Consider the following 19605-nt stretch of genomic DNA (forward strand, 5'->3'; position numbering starts at 1 on the left):
AAAATAGTCCCCATACAAATGCTCCAATCAGACAAGTGAGAGTTTCCTCATCGCTTTGCAAAAACAGGTGGTCATTTTGTACCCTGATTAACCCCCAACAGTGTCTGGCCCGCTGCACGGTGCTTACTCTGCTAGTAGCAAAGCCAGATTTAGCACAATTTATAGCCTGACCCCAAGGTCACACCTGCTCACTTAGTGTAAATGAATTCCACAAATGTTTTATTTGACATTGTTAAATCTTTGCTGTACCTTACAAAACGACCATTTATATTGAGAGAAAATGCACTGTAGAGATTAGCACAGAATATGACGTGTGGAGAACATGTAACATGTCACATGACCAGAGGTGAGCTTGTCAGTTGAAGCTGATACAGTAATTGCCGCGCATTTTCTTAACGGTGACAGTGATGTTGCTTTTATATTGTGCATGATTTACTGGCAGGAATGGGTACATTATTTGTTTGCATAATACACTTTCAGTGAGTTATGTCCATTCTCAACCCCACTTAACATAATGACATTAATGAAAAACAAATGCAACAGAGGTTAGCTGCCATTAACCTCTGCTGTGACAGATACATGCAATTTAGATAACAAGATCTCATCTACGTGAGCTTATATTCTGCCCTTAATTGGCTGGAAGTCCCATCAATCACTTTAGAGAGCCCAGATTGGCTCATTCATATCTGGAACATCTTATGATTTGATAACCAACTGGAAGTCCTTCCATAAGACCACTTTATTTTGAAAAAGTTTTGTCTTTCCTCAGTCTCCAAGGTACTGTGTCACAATAAAGATGAAGTGCTAAGTGCAATATGATTTGTGTAAAGGGCACATTAACTCACAGATCTGAGGTCATAGGATGTTCATACCATGTATTTTGTATGCAAACTTTTCAGTGTTGCTGCCGGCCGGTTTCTGACTCTGATGATTCACTGGCGTCTTACGAAACAAGACAGCCGTGATGAATTGTTGGAGGAAGACATCTGTGCATAGGCAAACCTTCAACACACAGCTTTATGTTGAAGCTATCCTTGAACAGCTTTCTCTACAGACACCATGAAAAATGCAGTTAAATGTGGATGGATGGCTATGATAATCATAGTGATCAATAAACGTTGCATGCTGCATAAATAAAAAAAGAAGAAAAGAAAATTGATAGGCGGGAGAGTAAGATGCTACCTCCTGTGACTTCCAACGCTTTAGGGCCGACACCAGTGTTTTCCCCTTTTCTTATTTAATTTCCGAACACTGGTGCAGAGTTTCCTGGAACACCCCTGAGACAGTTTCACGGGTTTGACTGAAGCCCAGGTTTAATGCCTCTGTTTTGAACTGGGTTTGAAACTGACCTGAGGCAGATTTGGAGCTGGTTAGGACACTCGGGTGCTTCAGGTAGCTGACTCTGTTGGCCACTTCTGCTGCTATAAATGCCGAATTGTGAAAACATGAGAGAAAATAAAAATGTGTTTGCTTTTATTTATTATGTAACTTATTCATGCAAAAGATATCAACCAATGTCCAAAATATGTTTAAAAGCACTGAGAAAATTAAAGTCTTAATAGATTTTCAATGTGGTTCCTCTGATTGTTTTTTTTTTTTTTTATCCATGCGACGTGAGCCAGCAGCTCGCTGCTGTGATACGGCACACTGAAAGGATTAACAAGTGAATTGCTTCATGAAGAAAGAACAACTCAAGTTACATATTTCACAAAAAAAAATTGTCTCAAATGGTGTCTTCTCAAATATTGATGATCACAAAGTAAATTATTCATTTGTACCAATATGCTGCTTAAATATCCATGAAACAGCACTAACATCCGCATGGCTTGATGGTTAATCTTCATAAAGACGCAGCATTGTGATGTGGAGGAGCAGTGATGTGGCTGTCAGTGATCATCAAAGGACCACAACATGTAACAGAAAGGATAGTTTATTTTCATAAAAATCATCTCACGTCATGTTTTTCCTGAAAATACCTCATCGAATCAAAATTTCCATATTGTTACTGCTGTACTGTGTACTCAGATGATGTTCCAGTTGCATTATGCATCAGAATAAGCGCCTTGTGATGTACCATCAAAGGGGGTATCTGGACCTCAAATACAAGTTTGCATGAAAAAGACTACATTTGAATGAAAAGGTGGATTGAGTGAGTTGTTTTGACCCTCCACTAAATAAAAACGCCTGCAGCAAGTCAAATACACTCCTGTGACAGAACTGCCACATGTTGTTCACTTGTAGCTATACAGCCGTGCTAGCAGCTGTGCTTAGAGCTACATGCTAATCTAAGCATGCTAACACGCTCACAATGACAACGATAACATACCAAGAAGGTTTAATGTTTACCATGTTCACCATCTCAGTTTAGCATTTGTTTAACACAAAGTACAGCTGAGGCTCGTGTATTTGGCCATAAACTCAGGTTTTGGATTAACTGAGAATTCACTGCAATCCATCCAACATTTGTAGAGACATTTTATCCAAAACCATTAATGTCAACTTCATGGTGGCACTGGAGGAAAAGTCAAGGGATCACCAAGTCAGCAGGATTCCTCCTCTGGGCATCATGCATGTAAAAACTGCAAGGTTATTCAAACAATAAATACTGAAATATTTTGGTTTGATGAAAAGTAAAGTGTTGGTAAAAGCAATTAATTAACTTTGGTAACTGTTTTTGTAACTTGCTGTGATAAATGATGCATTCTGTATTATATAATCCATGATTTTCAGCATTTGTCATTATTCCTGCAAAGTGCCTCTGCTGTGAATGGAGACACATTTGGCTTAATGGATCCTGGATGACTCAGGGTGTTTCTCCTCTCTGATGTCTTACCAAACAACTCATATTGTTCTGCAATGCAAGGAGACGACATAAAAACATCTAAAACCTTTTTCTCATTGGGCTTGAAGACTTCATACTCCTTCAGACACAATTACCACAAATGAGCTACTTCTATAAAAGCAGGTGGGTTGATTAATTGATTGATTGATCACAGGGGCTTAGATGCATTGAAAGGATCCATCTCCATTCCAATCAAAGACAGGAACATAAAGATACAAGAAGCAATTCTTTCAGACTCATGTATAGTTCAGAGAGCTCTAAACCAGCCTGTCTGTTGGTACTACAGCAAGCTAAAGCTGCATATGTTGATAAGTTTAACCCCATCGTACCTGTCTAGAGACCAGGCACAAAGAGAAGTAAGATGAGACAATCTACTCTCTTTGACTTATCCACCCAGGGGTGAGAGTGTGTTTTCACAGGGGTAATACGCCAAAGCTGTGACCAGGGTGTAATGAGGGATTCTCTATAATGGCCCCTCTAGCCGTTCCACATCACTTCCTCCTCGTCCCCCCTTTGCAATAACCGCTTCCTGCGCGATTTCATGGGAATTAAAGGGGGAAAGGTGTGTTTCATATGTAAAGCAGGTAGCTCTTGCTGAGACGTGAGATGGTTTGTGTGGATTCCCTCCCTGCCTCCATCTCTTCCTCTCTCTCTCTCCCTCTCTCTCTCTCTCTCTCTCGTTTCGTCTCCTGGGTTGGGGTTGGGGTGGGGTGTTGGGGGAGCCGGTTGAGGTAGGCTTTGATCACTGGCAGAAGGTCGCTATGGTTCGATTTCTGTGGCGCTCCTCTGAGAGGTTTGCTCTGCAATTATAAACCATGTGAGAGAAGGCTGAGGGATGTTAATTTCTCAGCGGCTACTGTAGCGCGTGTGCCAGTTAGTCAACAGCGAACATGAATCCCATTTACAGTACGAGGCAGAAAAAGGCATTTGGTACCACAGCAACCAATACATGGGATGTAAAATCCATTAAATAATCTCTTTACTATGTGAGCAGTGTGGTCATAAGAGACTCAGTGAAGGGCTGTAAGAGCGCGAGGCCCTGAATTTCTGCTGGCTTCCCATCCACAGCCTCATATAGGCTATATACTGTAGATACACTTAAACCTGCAATACCTGATTTATTTTTTTAGCCACTGGGAGGCAGCAGAAACAAATGTGAATGCAGCATTTACACAGGATGACCTTTGAAGCTGATTTGGCTAATTTATCCAACAGTTGCATATTTACACACTAGCAGATACAAAGCCACATTATCAGTTATCTTGCATTTCTGGCCACCCAATCAATGAAAGTCCAACATTTACTTTAAGGTGCACAATTTTCACTCCTTCACTGACTTTATCCATCAACTGTTTGGTGCTGGGCAGGAAGTGTTAAGTCTGATTTTATAGTGTTTGAAATGCTTACTTATAAAGACCCACTGCCATGCTATTCAATCATTATGTGTTTCACTGTCTCAACTGTTCTCTTAAATACAGGATCAATTTTACCATACCTTAAATTCAGTCTTCTTGGATTGTTGTCCATGTTTTAAATCATGTAACATTTACAACCCTAATTGCAAAATAGTTGGGACGCTATGTGAAACGTAAATAAAAACAGAATGCAAGTTAATTAAATTAAACTGATTTACTGATTACTGCACATAAAGTAATGAGTTGTTGGGGAAAGTGACATTTGCATTACTTTTAAATGTCTGTTTCAATTCTCTTATTAATGCACACCATATTATTAGTTAGATTTTTAGATTGTTAGTTATTAGTTATATTATTTTAGTGTTGCTGTGGTAGAGTGGGGCAACTGCCAAATTTGATCTGTCATTGTACCCCGCGTTAGTTCAGTGAAAAGAGTTATTAATACTCCTGACCACCAGAGGGCAACAACGTCCCCACCTGTGAGCTACACTTGTATTGTTTTAGTTAGACAACAGATTTTGGTAGACCAACACGACGCTGGATGTTAACTAAGCTCTGCTTCACTACATTATGAATAATTATATTTGTTGAAGTTTATTTGGTTTATATAAGAAAGATTACAAAACGCATTGATGAAAAGCAGGCTCACACTGCCTGCACTCTCCTGCGCCACCGTCAGGTCAGGTGACGTTATCATAAACCGGAAATCCGGGAAACAAGCGGCGTTTGTCTTCCGTCCTCTGCAGCTATTTTCAGGTAAGATAAAAGTGACTATTTAAATGTCACTAAGTGTAATTTGATTTGAGGAAGCAATTAGTTACCTTTGTTTTACCTGTCAAAGTCGTGAAATTACAGTAACTTTGTAAAACCTTACTTCCAGCACAGAGTTCAGTTGGTTATTTGTGCTTAATGGTCAAAAGACTGGTTCAACCCAAATGTGCAAACTAAACTTAGCTTTTTACACATCTATAGTCGACAGTCTTATAGCAGTTTCCACCTGTCATGAATAATAAAAACACCACCTGCATCTTTCAAACTCAGTGTGATACAGTGATATCAGAACATATACACCATGAACTATTTATCTGTTTATTTATTATTTAAATAAGTAACTAAAATTATATATTTAAAAACACTTTTTGTGTAGAATTGGAAAATATGCCAGCTGTAGCATCAAAAGAGACAGTGTGGCAGGCACGCTGCGCTCCCTGCAGCAATACATGCAATACAGTTGTCATTGGGATTGTCTCATATTTATACAAATGTGAACATAATTTCAGTAACTGTCTGCATGTAGCAGCTTTAAAAACACTCCATTTTTCAGTAATCAAACCACAAAGAAGGAAAGAAGAAGCTGCAACAGATACTCAGTTATAGATTTTGATATACACCTTTATCTCTGCAAATTGGACCCTCAGACTGCTTCCACAAGTCTGTAAAAACATCTGAATGAATAATTTCCTCTTGGGACATAAAACACGGGGATTGAATGGAGCCACAACAGAAATCTTGTTTTCTGCTGTAAAAACTGTTGAATTATTGCTGCTGTTCTGCCCCAAGGAAGAAATATTTGAAAAATTCAAATGCTGTTCTCTTGTGTTGTTCTCTTTTTTTCTCTTCCTTGAGTAGGTAGAAATTATGTTGTGATAACAGTCACAGAGCAGCAGTGTCTTACTGTATGCAATTACATCATTTGCATGCAGTAATTTGTGTAATTTGTATTTATAAAAGAGAAATAATTGAGAGAAGATGCGGCTTGATTCATGATGATAAACTGCTTCGGTAAAGCGGCTGTTGTTGAGGAATGATTAATTATTCTTCTTATGTTCACAATAACTAATTTCCTTGTAGTTCCCTGTTCAGCTGTATATAACCAGTTCATTTACACCTCCTCATGAAATCTGTCATCACACAGCACACGCGACCAATATGCAATGTGCCCTTCAGCTTTTCTGATCATGAAATTACAGCTGTGGGAATTTTACCTCTTCACTGCAGTCTGACTCCGGCTGCACAAAACTGTGTTTCTGTGCTAAAATCTTGCTAAAGGGACATATACAGAGTATTTCAAAAGACATGGCATGGTGCAGTTTTATCCTGTGAAGCAAGGATGCCCTGAAACTGTTTAAAGTAGCCTGCGTCTGTGTCTGTAACTACAGGCTTCTGCAGCTTTCCAGCGCTACCGCACATCAAACTGCGGGGCTGGTTAAAGCTGAGCAGAGCTGCTGCTTGTCTTTGTTTAAAACTGTGTGAGATGGGGAAGGCTAATTGGACTAATTAGCACCAAAACAAGGCTTGACTGAACAGTCTTTCTGTACCATAGATGTTTTGGCTCTTTTTAGTTGAAAAAAGACGCAGGAAGAAAAGAGCCTCGTTTTCAAGGCTAACCCAAAGTGGCATTCACAGCCGCCGCGCAGGCACAAAGTGGGCGGGTAGACGTGTTTCTGATGTACTGCTGTTTAAACTGACCTTTGCCACAATAGCAGGAGCTTCAACAACTCCAGCCGAGCTTCTTGACAGTCGGTAGTTGAGGCGCACTACCCTGTGGGATGAAAGCTTCACCAACTTTACACTTTTCATGTCGGGGGGTGGGGGCTTAGTGTTACCTTAAAAAATGTTTGAAGTTTGCACCTGTAATCCCAAGATTCATGCAGACTTCATAAAGGCTCCATCACAGAGCCCACAAAGTGGAGTTCGGGCATATGCACCACGTGATGCCTTCAATTCCACGAACCGCATCTTATTTCTCTCTGCAGTGTGTGTGTATTTCTAACATGATTCATGGAATCAGTCTGTGTTTTGCTGAACTCTGAGGACTTTAAGGATCATCTGAAGTGCCTCATTTTCATCATTTGCTACTACAGTGCTTCATACTATCAGCCCAAACGGCTCCTCTGTGCTGCGTTTAAATGCCTTCTACCAACAAAAAAGTAAGCCAGAGGGTTTTTGGTAAGTATCGCTATCTTGAAAATCTTACAAGCGTGCTGTAGGCTTAGCATGGGATAAATATAGACATTATTTTCCATTATAGTGATTCATTACAATATAAAAGGCTGAGAAGCTTTCGTGGATTATGTGAATATTTTAATATAAAATATATTTTGTTGTAAAAAATGGTCTCCTCGAGACGTTGCTGCAGTGAAACTACCTGCATAGTGGAAACAATGCAATTCAAAACCAATAGTTTAACATAGTGCATGGAGTGAGCCTCAACACATCGATGTAGGGGTGTACAGCATATCTGAATCTGTTCATTTAATAAAAATATATGCATTTGGGTGTATTTTCTGCTTTCAGTTGTTCTCTACTGCAATTAAATACGCTGCCGCCTGAGCTCCCACACAGTGGATGTTCCAGCAGGTATTTTTCTAACCTGTAACCTCACATAATAATATAGTTAGCTAATGCCCCTTTCTTCTGGAAGTAATGCTAGGTTTCCACTGAAGCTAGTTTGCCGGGCATGCGAATGCTTGCAGCTTAAGCTACAGCAGAGAGGCATGGTGTCATTTCTTCTTTATACTTTTGTTCTTGTGCTTTTGGTTTTAGAAAGGTGATTAAAAACACCATCCTCCAGAGTCTTTAGATGAATCCGTGCTACGGCTGCTAAGCTACAATTAGACAGCCGCTGAATGGTGGCAGGGTTGGGCGAACTGTGTCAGTCTAGTGGCAGGTCAGTTTGGGGAGGGGCCTGTAAATATTTGAACGTTGTTTTTATCACTTAAGCAACCGAAGTCTTGTCAAATGACCGGCCATCCAACAAGGTGAACCTGCTAGAACGTGCATTGTTTTGTGATGAGAATTTAAAATGCCTTTCAAATAATTTCAGATCATTTCTTTTCAGATCTCTGATGCTCCAAAGGGGCAGTGCCAAGGCAGCTGCTCATGAAGTTTAGAAAAAAAGATGTCAAGTTAAATGACGAACAAAAGAACGAATGTTACAAAAAATACATTTGCCCCTCTGTAATAAAGGTAAACAATTACTGAAAACTTTGTACTAAAGAATGTGTTGGTCACATGACTAGTTAGATGACTTGTTGTGTCATACCTGGAGTACTGCCCAGTTATCTGGTCAAGTATCTAAAAAAAACCCTTCAAATTGTGCAGAACAAAGCTGCCAGATTAGCTCTCGCCACATCAGACAGATTAAAGACAGATCCTCGCTCAGACAGTCACAGAGGCAGGAGCTGATGGGTCTCACCTAGAGTCTGTTTTGTTGTTTCTTTTTTTGGAAGCCTTTTGTTTATTTTTTGGTGCTGTGGGTGTGTGATAATTTTATTTTTGTTTCCACCGCTGTTGTGGCATTTGGTTTGTATTGTGCTTTTTTTTGTTGACACCGTGTGACTTGGATTGCTGTCTTTTTTTATTGCTTTTGTTTAGCACGGACTCCAGGTAGACGACCAAACACTTTGAGGAAGCAGATGGGGATCCAAATAAAGAATAAAGAATAAAGCATGTGAAAGGGCTGAAATCTCTTCAAACCCACGAGAAAATAGGTCAATGAGCAGAAGGATAGGAAGATGAGTAATGTGATTTTTGAATTGAACAACTTATGGACGCCTTGGGAGGAAAAAGCGGTTCTCAAATGCAGAGCATGGCTGCGCTGAAGTCAGTGACCTTCTTACACAACCAGATAAAAAGCAAGTTTCATCAAACCGGAGCAAACAGGAGGTGAATTTTGTTTCCAAAGAAACAAACAAAGAGGTTGGGGCATTTTTATTTTCTTTTAGCCGAGCTGACAGGAAGAACGATGACAGAATTGTGATTCATTCCTGCACAGAATTGCCACTGAAGTGCTGTACATCCTCAAAGGTGATTCTGCCTTTATTTCAGCGCCGAGGTTCTTCTTGTCAAGTTACTCTGCATAACAATGATGCTAATTTTAGAGTCCTGGTCATGAGTGTCAATTCGGTCCAAATTGAAATCCAAATTTAATAATACGTTTTTTTTATCTTTATAATAAAGGGCAAAGATCCAACGAAATCATCAGAAATCTCTAAAGAGTCACATCAGAAATCACATTAAAGAGCGTTCAGAGCCAATTTTCCCTTGGAGGTGTGCGTGTGCATGTGTGTGTGTGTGTCCCACATTAAATCTAACAAGGTGTGAAACTTGTAAATCATCAGTACTTAATCCTATTTTTCATGAAAATTGAAGTTGCGAATGTTATGTGATGGTATTATTGCCGCATGTTTTTGATGTTTTAGTCCTCAGAAAGCTCATCTTGCTGCATTTTGATGATGAAGCAGATCATTTTGTGTCCTGTCCTCTCCATCACGTTGTCCTGTTAACACCAACAGGTGCTGTAGCTATTGTTCTGACAGTGCTGACATCATCTCATCTCAGTTTAGCACAAGCAAACCTTTTTGTACTTGATATTTTAAACGTTGAAGGTGTCTGATGTGCTGTAAATCAGACACAGTTTTCTTGTGTTTATATAACAGACCATAAAGGACACATTACTGGATAAGTCACATCAGTCAAAGTGGTAAAAGATGGACCTGTCCGTACAGGACAGGACATTGTACTTGACATGACACAAACTGGTCTGATCTCAGCTGTGCACTTTGTAAACTGCCTGCACCTGAAGTGTAGATCGGTCCTGTTGGGAGTTATTGTCTTGTAGAAGCAAGATTAGAGCCTAATCAGATAAAACAAAGCCTGTGCGACAAGCAGTCTTGTGTGTATTTGAGTGTGTGCAGCTATGTGTGTGCGTGTATTTGTGCCTGCAAAGCACACAGCTGAGTTTCAGTGTAGGATGTGTAGTAGACTACACCCCCTCACCGCTCCCCCTCTGCTCCCCGCTGGGTCTGTCCTGTACTTCTTAGTGACGACTCGTGTTTGAGGCCGAGTGTCAATGACAGCCCACCTCACGCTCTGCAGCTGCAGCGTAACACAGCTCAACCTTGCCTCCAGCTGATTGTATTGCAATAATGAAAAATAGATGCCGGGGGTGTGTGCAAGCCTGGCTGTTCGTTTGAGTGTGTGTGCCTATATACATGTACGTTCATATACGAGTGCTACCTCCTCTATTGGTTTGCTGGGAACCGGGGTGAGCTGGTAGGTGTGTTCACCCTGTGGCCATGCTTCATCCATGTTAATGAGGATATAAGGGTTCCCATCCCTCCAAGGTCATACACACTGTAGAGGTACTGTAGGGATTAACTTCCCCCTGCATCCTCTGAATACGACCATGGGATTAGATTGACGTTGTCACATTTGTGGTTTTCTGTCTGCGTAAAAATATGTATATTCACGTGTAATTCACGTGTGCTCAAGGTGTGCCAGTTTTTCAATTCAGTTTTATTTATATTGTGCCAAATCACAACAGATCAGGACCATACTCTTTAATCAGCAGAGACCCAAACATTCCCCCATGAGCAAGCACTTAGCCAGTTAGATGAGAAGAGTGATACCTGTCGTGTATGTGCATCAAGCATAAGGCTACAGGTTAGCAGCCAGTTAGCATAGCTTAGCACAGAGACTGAAAACAGAGGAAACAGCTAGCCTGGCTCTGTCCAATAGTGACAGAAGAACTGTTTAAAAATGTGAAGTCCTGACAAACTGCATATTGTCATCTTAAACTTTTTTTTCAACATTAAACAAATAATATAATATAATGAGACAACAGGTGTAGAGTTGCTGCTTGGTGGATTTACAGAGCCAGGCTGCCTGTTTCCTCCTGTTTCCAGTTTTCATGCTTAGCTAAACTACCAGCTGCTGGTAGCATCATATTAACTGTACAGATGTAAGAACGGTATCGATCCTGTCATCTCCCTCATGTATTTCCTAAAATATGGAAGTATTCCTTTAAGCACCAGGCTATATGCAAGCAACAGTCATGCGACTCTGTTACTATGCAGCATTCAGTTGGCGATTCTGAGTTTGTGCAAGAAAAAAAAAGAAAAGAAAACCTGGCATGGCTGTGTCCGCTCCACAGTTGTGTTGCTGCTCTATGGCTGCCTCTTTAAGCCCTCCAGAATGCTTCCAAGGAGAGATTGCTATGCTTGAGCTAATCTCAGAACCCAGAACCAAATCTTGCTCTGTGGCAAGCTACTGGTTGTCTGTCAGGAGAGATTCTGCTCCCTCTACCTTAACAACCAAGCCAACCAAGCATGACCCCCCTCTCCTTCAATGCAAGACTCATATATGCCAACACTCTCTCCTCATGTCTGTCGTTGTCATTCAGTCTCGAAACTGTGTAATCCAAATTGATAGGAGGGATGAGGGATGCAACACGAGTCATAAAAAGGGGCTCAAAACCTATTCCAGCTTTTGAATTGTTTTTCCACTAAGCTCTCTCAGTTTCTTGTGGGTGTAGCTGCTCAACGAGGCAAGGTGTCCAGTGGTGCTGCTGTCAAAGCTGTGCGATGGGCTGACTGGCTGCAAGGCAGTTTGTTACATGTTACATGTACACCTCTGGATGTTTTAGGCATTCATTGCATCGCCCAAGGACACCTCAGCCGAACAAGCTCTATGCAGTGGCTTGAATCTCACCGCTTTATGGTTGAAGGGTGTTTACCCTCGTTAGTGTGACAACCTGATTAGGAAGTACTGGATACATTTGTCGAGGAGCTGTTCTGCTTCGCTTTATCCTGTTAACAGGAGGTGAGCAGGATTGATGGAAGGGAGGTAACCAGTGGACAGCCGGTCGCTCTCCCACAAATGAAGCTCAGACTTAAGAATTGTGTTTCATGTAGATGGAACAAGAATTGTAGTCTATAAGTGGTCCTAATGTGTTCATATCACTGACTGAAAATAACCAAACACATCTGTAGCTTCCAGGTGCATTCATTCATATGTATCCAGTAAGCAGTGTGCAGGAGAGGGAGGACTGCATGCAGAGACGTTATATGGGCAGCATTATTTCTCAGCGCTGGATAACAGAGTCTATTTCACAGAAGCAGATCTTAGGTAGTGAGTAACAGGCCCTGCAGAGATGCAGATTATGTGAACTAAAGGCTTCGACGCATCCATTCCCTCCACATGCTCACATGATGCACACGCTGCCTGCTGCCCTTCAATACCACAGCATTTATTTTTCTGTCCATCCCACACGACTCGAGCGTGGCTCACTTTTCCCTCGCCTCCCTCCGTTCGCCCTATCATCAGTGTAAAATACCTCACCCCTGCAGACAGAGACAGATGGAGAGAGCAGCACCAGCCCCCTGCTCAGCTGCAATGATTTATGCCACGGCAGCACAGACCCACACACACACACACACATGCGCGCGCGCACCTATGCATTTACGCATACAGTATGCATGTGATCATACATCAGCGGATGAGATTGCATGCATAAATACGCAAGGACTCGCCGGTGACACGGAGCTGAATGCATGACGGCACCTGTCTTGTGTTAATGTTAAATGCCAGAGCTCCAGGGCTTTTTAAAAGGACATGTGCATCTTTGAAGCAGTGGCAACAGAGTCTGACATCATTTGTCCCTTTCTATGACAGTTAAAGAGGAACAGGCTGCGGGCACATTCTTCCTCCTTATTCCACCTGACTGAGGTGTCAGACCTAAAAAAGCTGTGTTATACTCGGCTGCAACACTACGCTACAAGAATGGAATATCGGTTGTTCTTCCTGGTAAATGTCAACCAAGCAAACTGAGTGAATTTTTAAGGGTAGATAATGAGCGTACAACGCTGCTGCGGAAAGAGGCACCGAGAGGAAACAGTCAGTGGACATGTTTGTGTGTGCACAAGGGTGTGTTTGTTTATGCTGCGCTGTGGTCAGGGGCTCAGAGCTGTTATGGCGTTGCAACAAGGACATGCTTGCTGTACATGAGGCAACGATTTGCGAGTAAGGTCATTGTACACGCTGTCCTCCTCTCATCACCCCCTCCCTCTAAGCACGCACACGCAGCTCCTTTTTAATATTAATTCCGTTGTGTGGCAGGGTGGGGTGGCGCGAGGAAGGGTGGGGCACAGAAATGGGTTGGGATGGGGAGAAAGGGGTTGGAGGGAAGGGGACGGGAGATGGAAAGAAGCAGTCAAAGGGCAGACAGGTAGAAAAGAGGAGAGGAGGCCTGGTGGTGGGAATGGAGGGATGAAGGTAGAAAGAAAGAGAAAATAAGGGAGGTAGAGCTGTGGTGGAGGGGAAATCGTTTATCCTGCAGCCCAGGTAAGGGTGACCTGTTTGTCTCTGTCGGCCTCTGTTACTCCCCTGATGTCTCTATAATAGGCCTGTGAAGCAGGAAGACACGACAGCACAGAGCAGCGGCCCTCAGTAACAGAGGCTCAGAGGCGCGCTAAAGCTCCATTCCACCCCGATAACTGCGGGGAATTCACAGAAATTTCACTTAATGAATTAAATAGCACCATTTGTTATTTCCAATGACTTTTTTTCTTCTTACAAATGTGGCTTAAAGAAAAAAATCCACTGGAAAAAAAAAACAAACTCTTCAGGGCAGCTTTAGCAGCTGTAACCTGCATTTTTGAGCCAGTTTTGTTGTTTAGTGGAGTATTTTTTTATTTTTTTTTAAAGCCCAGCATGGCTCGAGGGATGGCAGCATCAGTCTGTGGAGTTGGTCGGTCAGTTGGTCGACCACATCCTGCAAACTTTGGCGATCTTCTGACTTTTCTTCTAGCACCGTCACGGATTTGGCATTATTGGTTTTGAGAGAAATGTCAACAACTGCTGGATGGATTGCCATTAAGTTGGTGCAGACGTTCGCTTAGACGTAGTGCCACCGTCAGATCAACATTTTATTTGTCCAATATTTTGGCTCATGACCAAATACCAGCTAAACAACTGACATTCCCACCACAAATGGTCACACAAAACTGTAGATGTAAACATTAAACTTGCTAACATCAACAAGTGAGCATTCATTGTGAGCATGTTAGCATGCTGGCGATAGCATTTAGCTCAAAGCAAAGCTGCGCTTTAATGCGGCCTCACAGAGCTTCGAGTCTTCTGTGGAGTCTTGTTTCTTGTTAGTCTGGTTCCCCCATGAATGACTGTCCAAACACAGATGATGTGACGTTTTGACAAATGTTTCTAGCTCGTTCAATAGTGGGGAAAAAATCTTTTCTCTGAAGCATCAGTGTTAGGCTTTGGCGACAACACCTCAGAATCAAAGAACAGGAGCTTCTTTTTAGATGTACGATTTTGCACCACTGTTCAACAGTCACACAGGGAGAAATCCATTGTAGAGTAAAAATGTCAACACTCCATGACAAACAAACTCCTGCAATCCACTGAGCACCACAGATTGATGACTTATAACAGTGTAAGAGTATTCAAGGGTGGATTTTTTCCTGAAGGCAGTAACTATAGATCTAGCTGGAACTTAAAATAAGCCAGCAGCTGGGCCTCTTTGATTTGTGTCTGTGCTCACTTCCTCCTCCTGTTTTTCATTTCACTCATTGTCCCCTCTGCATGATGCGGTAATGACAGCCGCCTCTTTGCTCGCTACGAAATCACCTCAGTGAAGATCCATTTCATTACTTTGATTTGGAAATCAAACAGAGTGCAGTGGCAAAGTTGGAAGTGAGTGCAGATGAGAGGAAGACAGAGGGTGAAGAAAGGGAGACGAGAGGAAAGCTTGGCCTAGAGCTATGGAAAGTTGTAAAAGATGTTATGTGAGCAGCAGGAGAGTAAAAAGCATGTGGGCGTTTATATGGAATTAAGGCTTGGGTAGTCATTACCATATTGTCTAAGACCTTTCCGATTTTCAGAGGATTGCATTGGTTTTTCTCAGATTACAGTCTCAAATAATAGACGCAGATGCACAGTTCCACACATTCAAAACGGTATGAACACCTTATCGAGCAGGCTGATAAAAAGTCTTACCTTCACTCAAAAACAGGTAAAGCATAGACCGGATGATGTGAAGAGTAACAGGCTGTATATTCTTCATTTAGATTCCGATTCATAAAACCACTCTTGATTGGGCGTCACCTCACCATCAGCTTTTCATTTGCAAACAGTAAACAGGAATCATGCAGCCCCAATTCCAAAAAAGTGAAAACTTTGCAAAGATCTGCAAATCTTTTTGACCTATATTCAATCAAATACAGTGCAAAGACAACATGGTTAATGTTCAAACTAATAAACATTGTTTTTCGTAAATATACACGCATTTGATGGTTGCAACACGTTCCAAAAAAAGTTTGGTCAGGGGCCTGTTTACCACAGTGTTACATCACCTTTTCTTTTAACAACACTCAGTCAGCGTTTGGCCACTGAGAAACACTAATTGTTGAAGTTCACAGAGTGAAATTCGTTCCTTTTCTTGCTTGATGCACAACATCAGTTATTCAAGAGTTTGCGGTGTCCATTGTTGTATTTTGTGCCTCATAATGTGCTCAGTGGGGGACAGGTCTGGACTGCAGGCAGCCAGTCTCACTAAGAAGCCACGCTTTTATAGCATGTGCACAGTGTGTCTTGGCACCGTCTTGTTGAAATAAGCAGCGACGTCCCCGGGGAATACGTCGTCTGTTTTGCAGCGTATGTTGCTCCAAAATCTGTATGTACCTTTCAGCATCAATGTTGCCTTCACAGATGTGCAAGTTACCCATGCCATAGTCATTAACACACCCTCATACCATCACAGGGGCTGGCTTTGGAGCAACGCGCTGGTAAAAATCTGGATGGTCGTTTTCCTCTTTAGCCTGAAGGACACGACGTGCAGACTGGAGTGTAGACTCATCACACTTTGTGTCAGTCCATCTCATATATTTACAAAAGCCAATGAGGTTGGTGAGGTAAAAGATTGTTTTTGTACTGTTTTTTAATTGAATTAAATCAAAAACAATTATCATTATTATAGTCTCAACTTTTTTGGAATCAGAGTGTAAAACCACTTTGTTGAGGAAAAATAAACAAACTTTAACCCTCGACCAAAGTCAAAGTGAAAAGAGAGGGCGGCTCACCCCCACGGCTCCCCAACAAAAGAAAAAAAAGCCTCTGTTTACAGGCCCGGTGCTCAACGAGCAGCAAAAAGCAAAGACGAGCAGCCTCCAAACGTGCAAATTGCAGCAGGGACAAAAGTGACAGGTGAGCCAGGAGAAATGAAAGGGTTCTGCTCCGATGTGCGAGTCACCTGGCACCTCACTGTCATCCTGTGCAGGCACTGAAGAACCAATCACCTGCTGACATGTAGCTGCCCCTGTCCCACTGTGCAGTCAGTCGGAAGCAGCCTGTCAACATGGCCTGTGAGTGAGACGCACTTGAATATTTTTTTAATGTTAGTATATGACAGAATGCATTAAATCTTTTTTTTCTCACGTGTAAATATTAAAGAAATAACACTTGCTGCACACGTGCCCGAGGCAGGGGTGCATAACGTCCTCCTGAAGTTTCTAAAATGAAAACAGCTGATCCGTACCTGGAGAGTTGTAGGTCTGCGTGGTAAGACAGCTGAGGTATCTTGCTGAGCTACCAAAGCTGCCAAGCTCAGCTAGTTTCTGTAGTGGCTGATCCCAGAAATGGCTTATTTGAATAGGTTTGTCTTCACTTATTTACTGACATAACGTCAATCGTGCAGTAGATGCAATTATTCCCTGAAGGTTTTCCCAACTCAAGTGTGCAAAGCTGGCTGCCAATCAACGCTGTATTATCCGCACTGTATACGTTGTCCCTCCAGAAACAGTTTGGTGCATTGTTCCGGCAGCCTATGAAACATCCTTTGTTTCACAGTAATATTTTTCTCTTTGTCTTCACGGCTGAAGTATCTCTTGCTTTACAATAATCTTGCCTCATGAAGCTTCTGCACAATAATACAGCGCATTGTTCTCCCGGCTAATGAAGTGTCTCCTGCCATTTTCTTTATGTCATTCTTTTGAGTTCACAAGAAAGTGTTGTTGTTTGTATGTACATCCTGGAGGGGAAATGTAATTCTACCTTTGTAGATCAATAAGAACCATTGTATTATAATGTATTCCACTCACTATTCTAATCCATCCTCTCCTATTAGCAAACATATGGGCATGCTGGCTGCAATGGCTGTTGTGTAATTAATAGTCATGGTGGGGCAATTAAAATCAGGATGCTTTATGAGCTTGCTGATTAAGATATTTAAAGCATGAAGTACCCAAGGCTCTTATTTTTGTACAAGTTTCTGTGTATCTCCTTGTTTATACTCACTTGCTTTTTGTTTCCTCTAGCAAGTGTGTTTTTGCATGAAAAATGAGCGCTGCCTCTGTGTTAGTGTGTGGCGTGAGAGTACATACGAGGCAAAGAACAGTTTTAACACTTATCCTTGACTTTTCCTTTACCCGCGCGCAATTAATTACTGCCCAGAATAGCAGCCCTGGGATCAGCTGCTAAGGAAATGAAAACACGTCAGTGTAAATGCAAAGCTGGCCGACTCCGGGAGAGTTGTTGCGCGGCACATTGAGACCCCGTGCCGCCATCCATTTGCAATGACAATCATTATCGCATGAAAGCAGTGGTCTCCAGCTCTATTCCAGAGGGGATGTGTGTGTTCACAGTCCCACAGTAATCCATATTCACTTTCTTAATTGGTTCAATTAGTTCTCTCAGATACTGTATGAATTTTACACTCTGCCTGTCCCCAGATAAAGTCCAGTTAACGTATTAGTGGGCAGAGGTTACAAATTGGGTTCCCAGTGGTGAGGCTTAATACACGCAGGATTTGAAGTCATTTATGTGGTTGAGTGGGCTAAAAACTGTATTGCTGACACTGTAATGAGGGAACACAAGCATCTTGGCCTCACCGTTTAGTCTTATGCAAGAATTACACTCGTGGGAATTCACACACACGTGCGCACGCGCACACACACACACTCTCTCACGCACACACGCCACACAGACCTACAGAATGGGAGGTAAATATTCTTCCAATGTTATCACAGATATAAACATTAAGTCTCTGTTTAATTCACTTAACACTCATTCTGTAAGAGTGTGTATCTGTACAAGCGCTCCCCTCCCTCCCTCTCACACACACTCAGACACACACACACGCACATTAAGCCTGTTTTTAAATCAATGTTGGCATGAGGACTGAGCGATTAAGTTAGTGACATGCTAAACTATGTGGCTTAATGGTCACTCTCCTTTAACGGCTGAGTTAAAGATACTGCAGAGCAAGGAAACAGGAACCAGCCTGAAAGACGGACACACACACACACACACACACACACACACACATACATATGCACACATCATCAAACAAATGAGGTGGTTGCATTACTGTCTGTCTAGTGAATGGAGAGCGTGTATTGATCTGGAGGAGAAGCTCGTACATCAGTGTGGTTAGGCAAAATGCCATTAAGGTGGAGGAGGAATTATGTACAGACGCACGCTTTTTGTCCTTTTCTTTTGCAGAATAAACTGACTCTGGCTCAACTTCCTGCTTGTTAAAGCTGTCTTGCTATCGAAATTGTATGCTTTATTGCTCATTTTGGCTCCTTTCCTTCATCTCTAGTTTCTTTTTCCCCATTGTCTTTCCACCGTCCTCTCTCCCTCTCTTGTGTACCCATAGGTGTCCAGCTCAAGGTTTCACATGAAAGTGACTGTACAGAGTACAGTGCAGGCGACAGCGGTGCAGCTGGCGGGCTGCGGCTCTAGAGAGCGTCCCGTCTTTTCTCTGCTGTGCTATTTGTGGGGTCTGACGGGTGAACTGGGAATAGCAGGATGATTCAGCGCTACAGGGTCAGGATCTATGATAATGTACCATGGGGAACATTTCCATATAATGAACACAGTACATCTTCTTTAGAGGCCCTCTTGAGGAACGAAGATGAGGACACACAGATAAAGAGGAGTGAAAGAAAGGGAGATCAAGGGAGATTTCAAGAATGAGAGAGGGAGAATAAAGGAAGAGGATGGAGAGAAGGGAGAAGGAGCAGAGGAGAATAGTGGAGACGACAATAATGAGGGAGAAAATTTAATGGCAAGACAAAGAAGTAAAAGAGAAAGAGGTAATGTTAACGCAGTGCAGCCGGCAGTTTGTGCTCCCTATGCAGCACTTGTGAACACTCCTGGCTGTGTTGAGCACTTGCTCTTTTATATCAGCCTCCTGCTGCTACTGTAAAAAGAGACACTGAGAGAAAGAGTTTTGCGTGCATGTATTTATGTGTTTGTGTGTGTGTCTGTATGCGAATGTGCGTCGGCAAGCCCTTTGTCGGGAAGCCAACAACAAATTGTCATGCTGGCTCTTGATTTGTATGGATAAAAGAAGCCGTAATGAGTCCCATAATGCGAGCTATTTAGCACATCATTTGAAGGAAGCTGCCACGTCTGTCAGTCACCTCCAAGTCTCTCCGTGACAAGCCTGGGCTTTTGTCCTCAAGTCTTGAACAATAAAGTGATAAAGCGATGACAGACATGCACACGCCCAACCCACAACCCCGCATCTGTTAAACATTCATT

The sequence above is a fragment of the Chaetodon trifascialis genome, chromosome 7 (genome assembly GCF_039877785.1).
Source record: "Chaetodon trifascialis isolate fChaTrf1 chromosome 7, fChaTrf1.hap1, whole genome shotgun sequence".
In the NCBI taxonomy this organism is placed as follows: Eukaryota; Metazoa; Chordata; class Actinopteri; order Chaetodontiformes; family Chaetodontidae; genus Chaetodon; species Chaetodon trifascialis.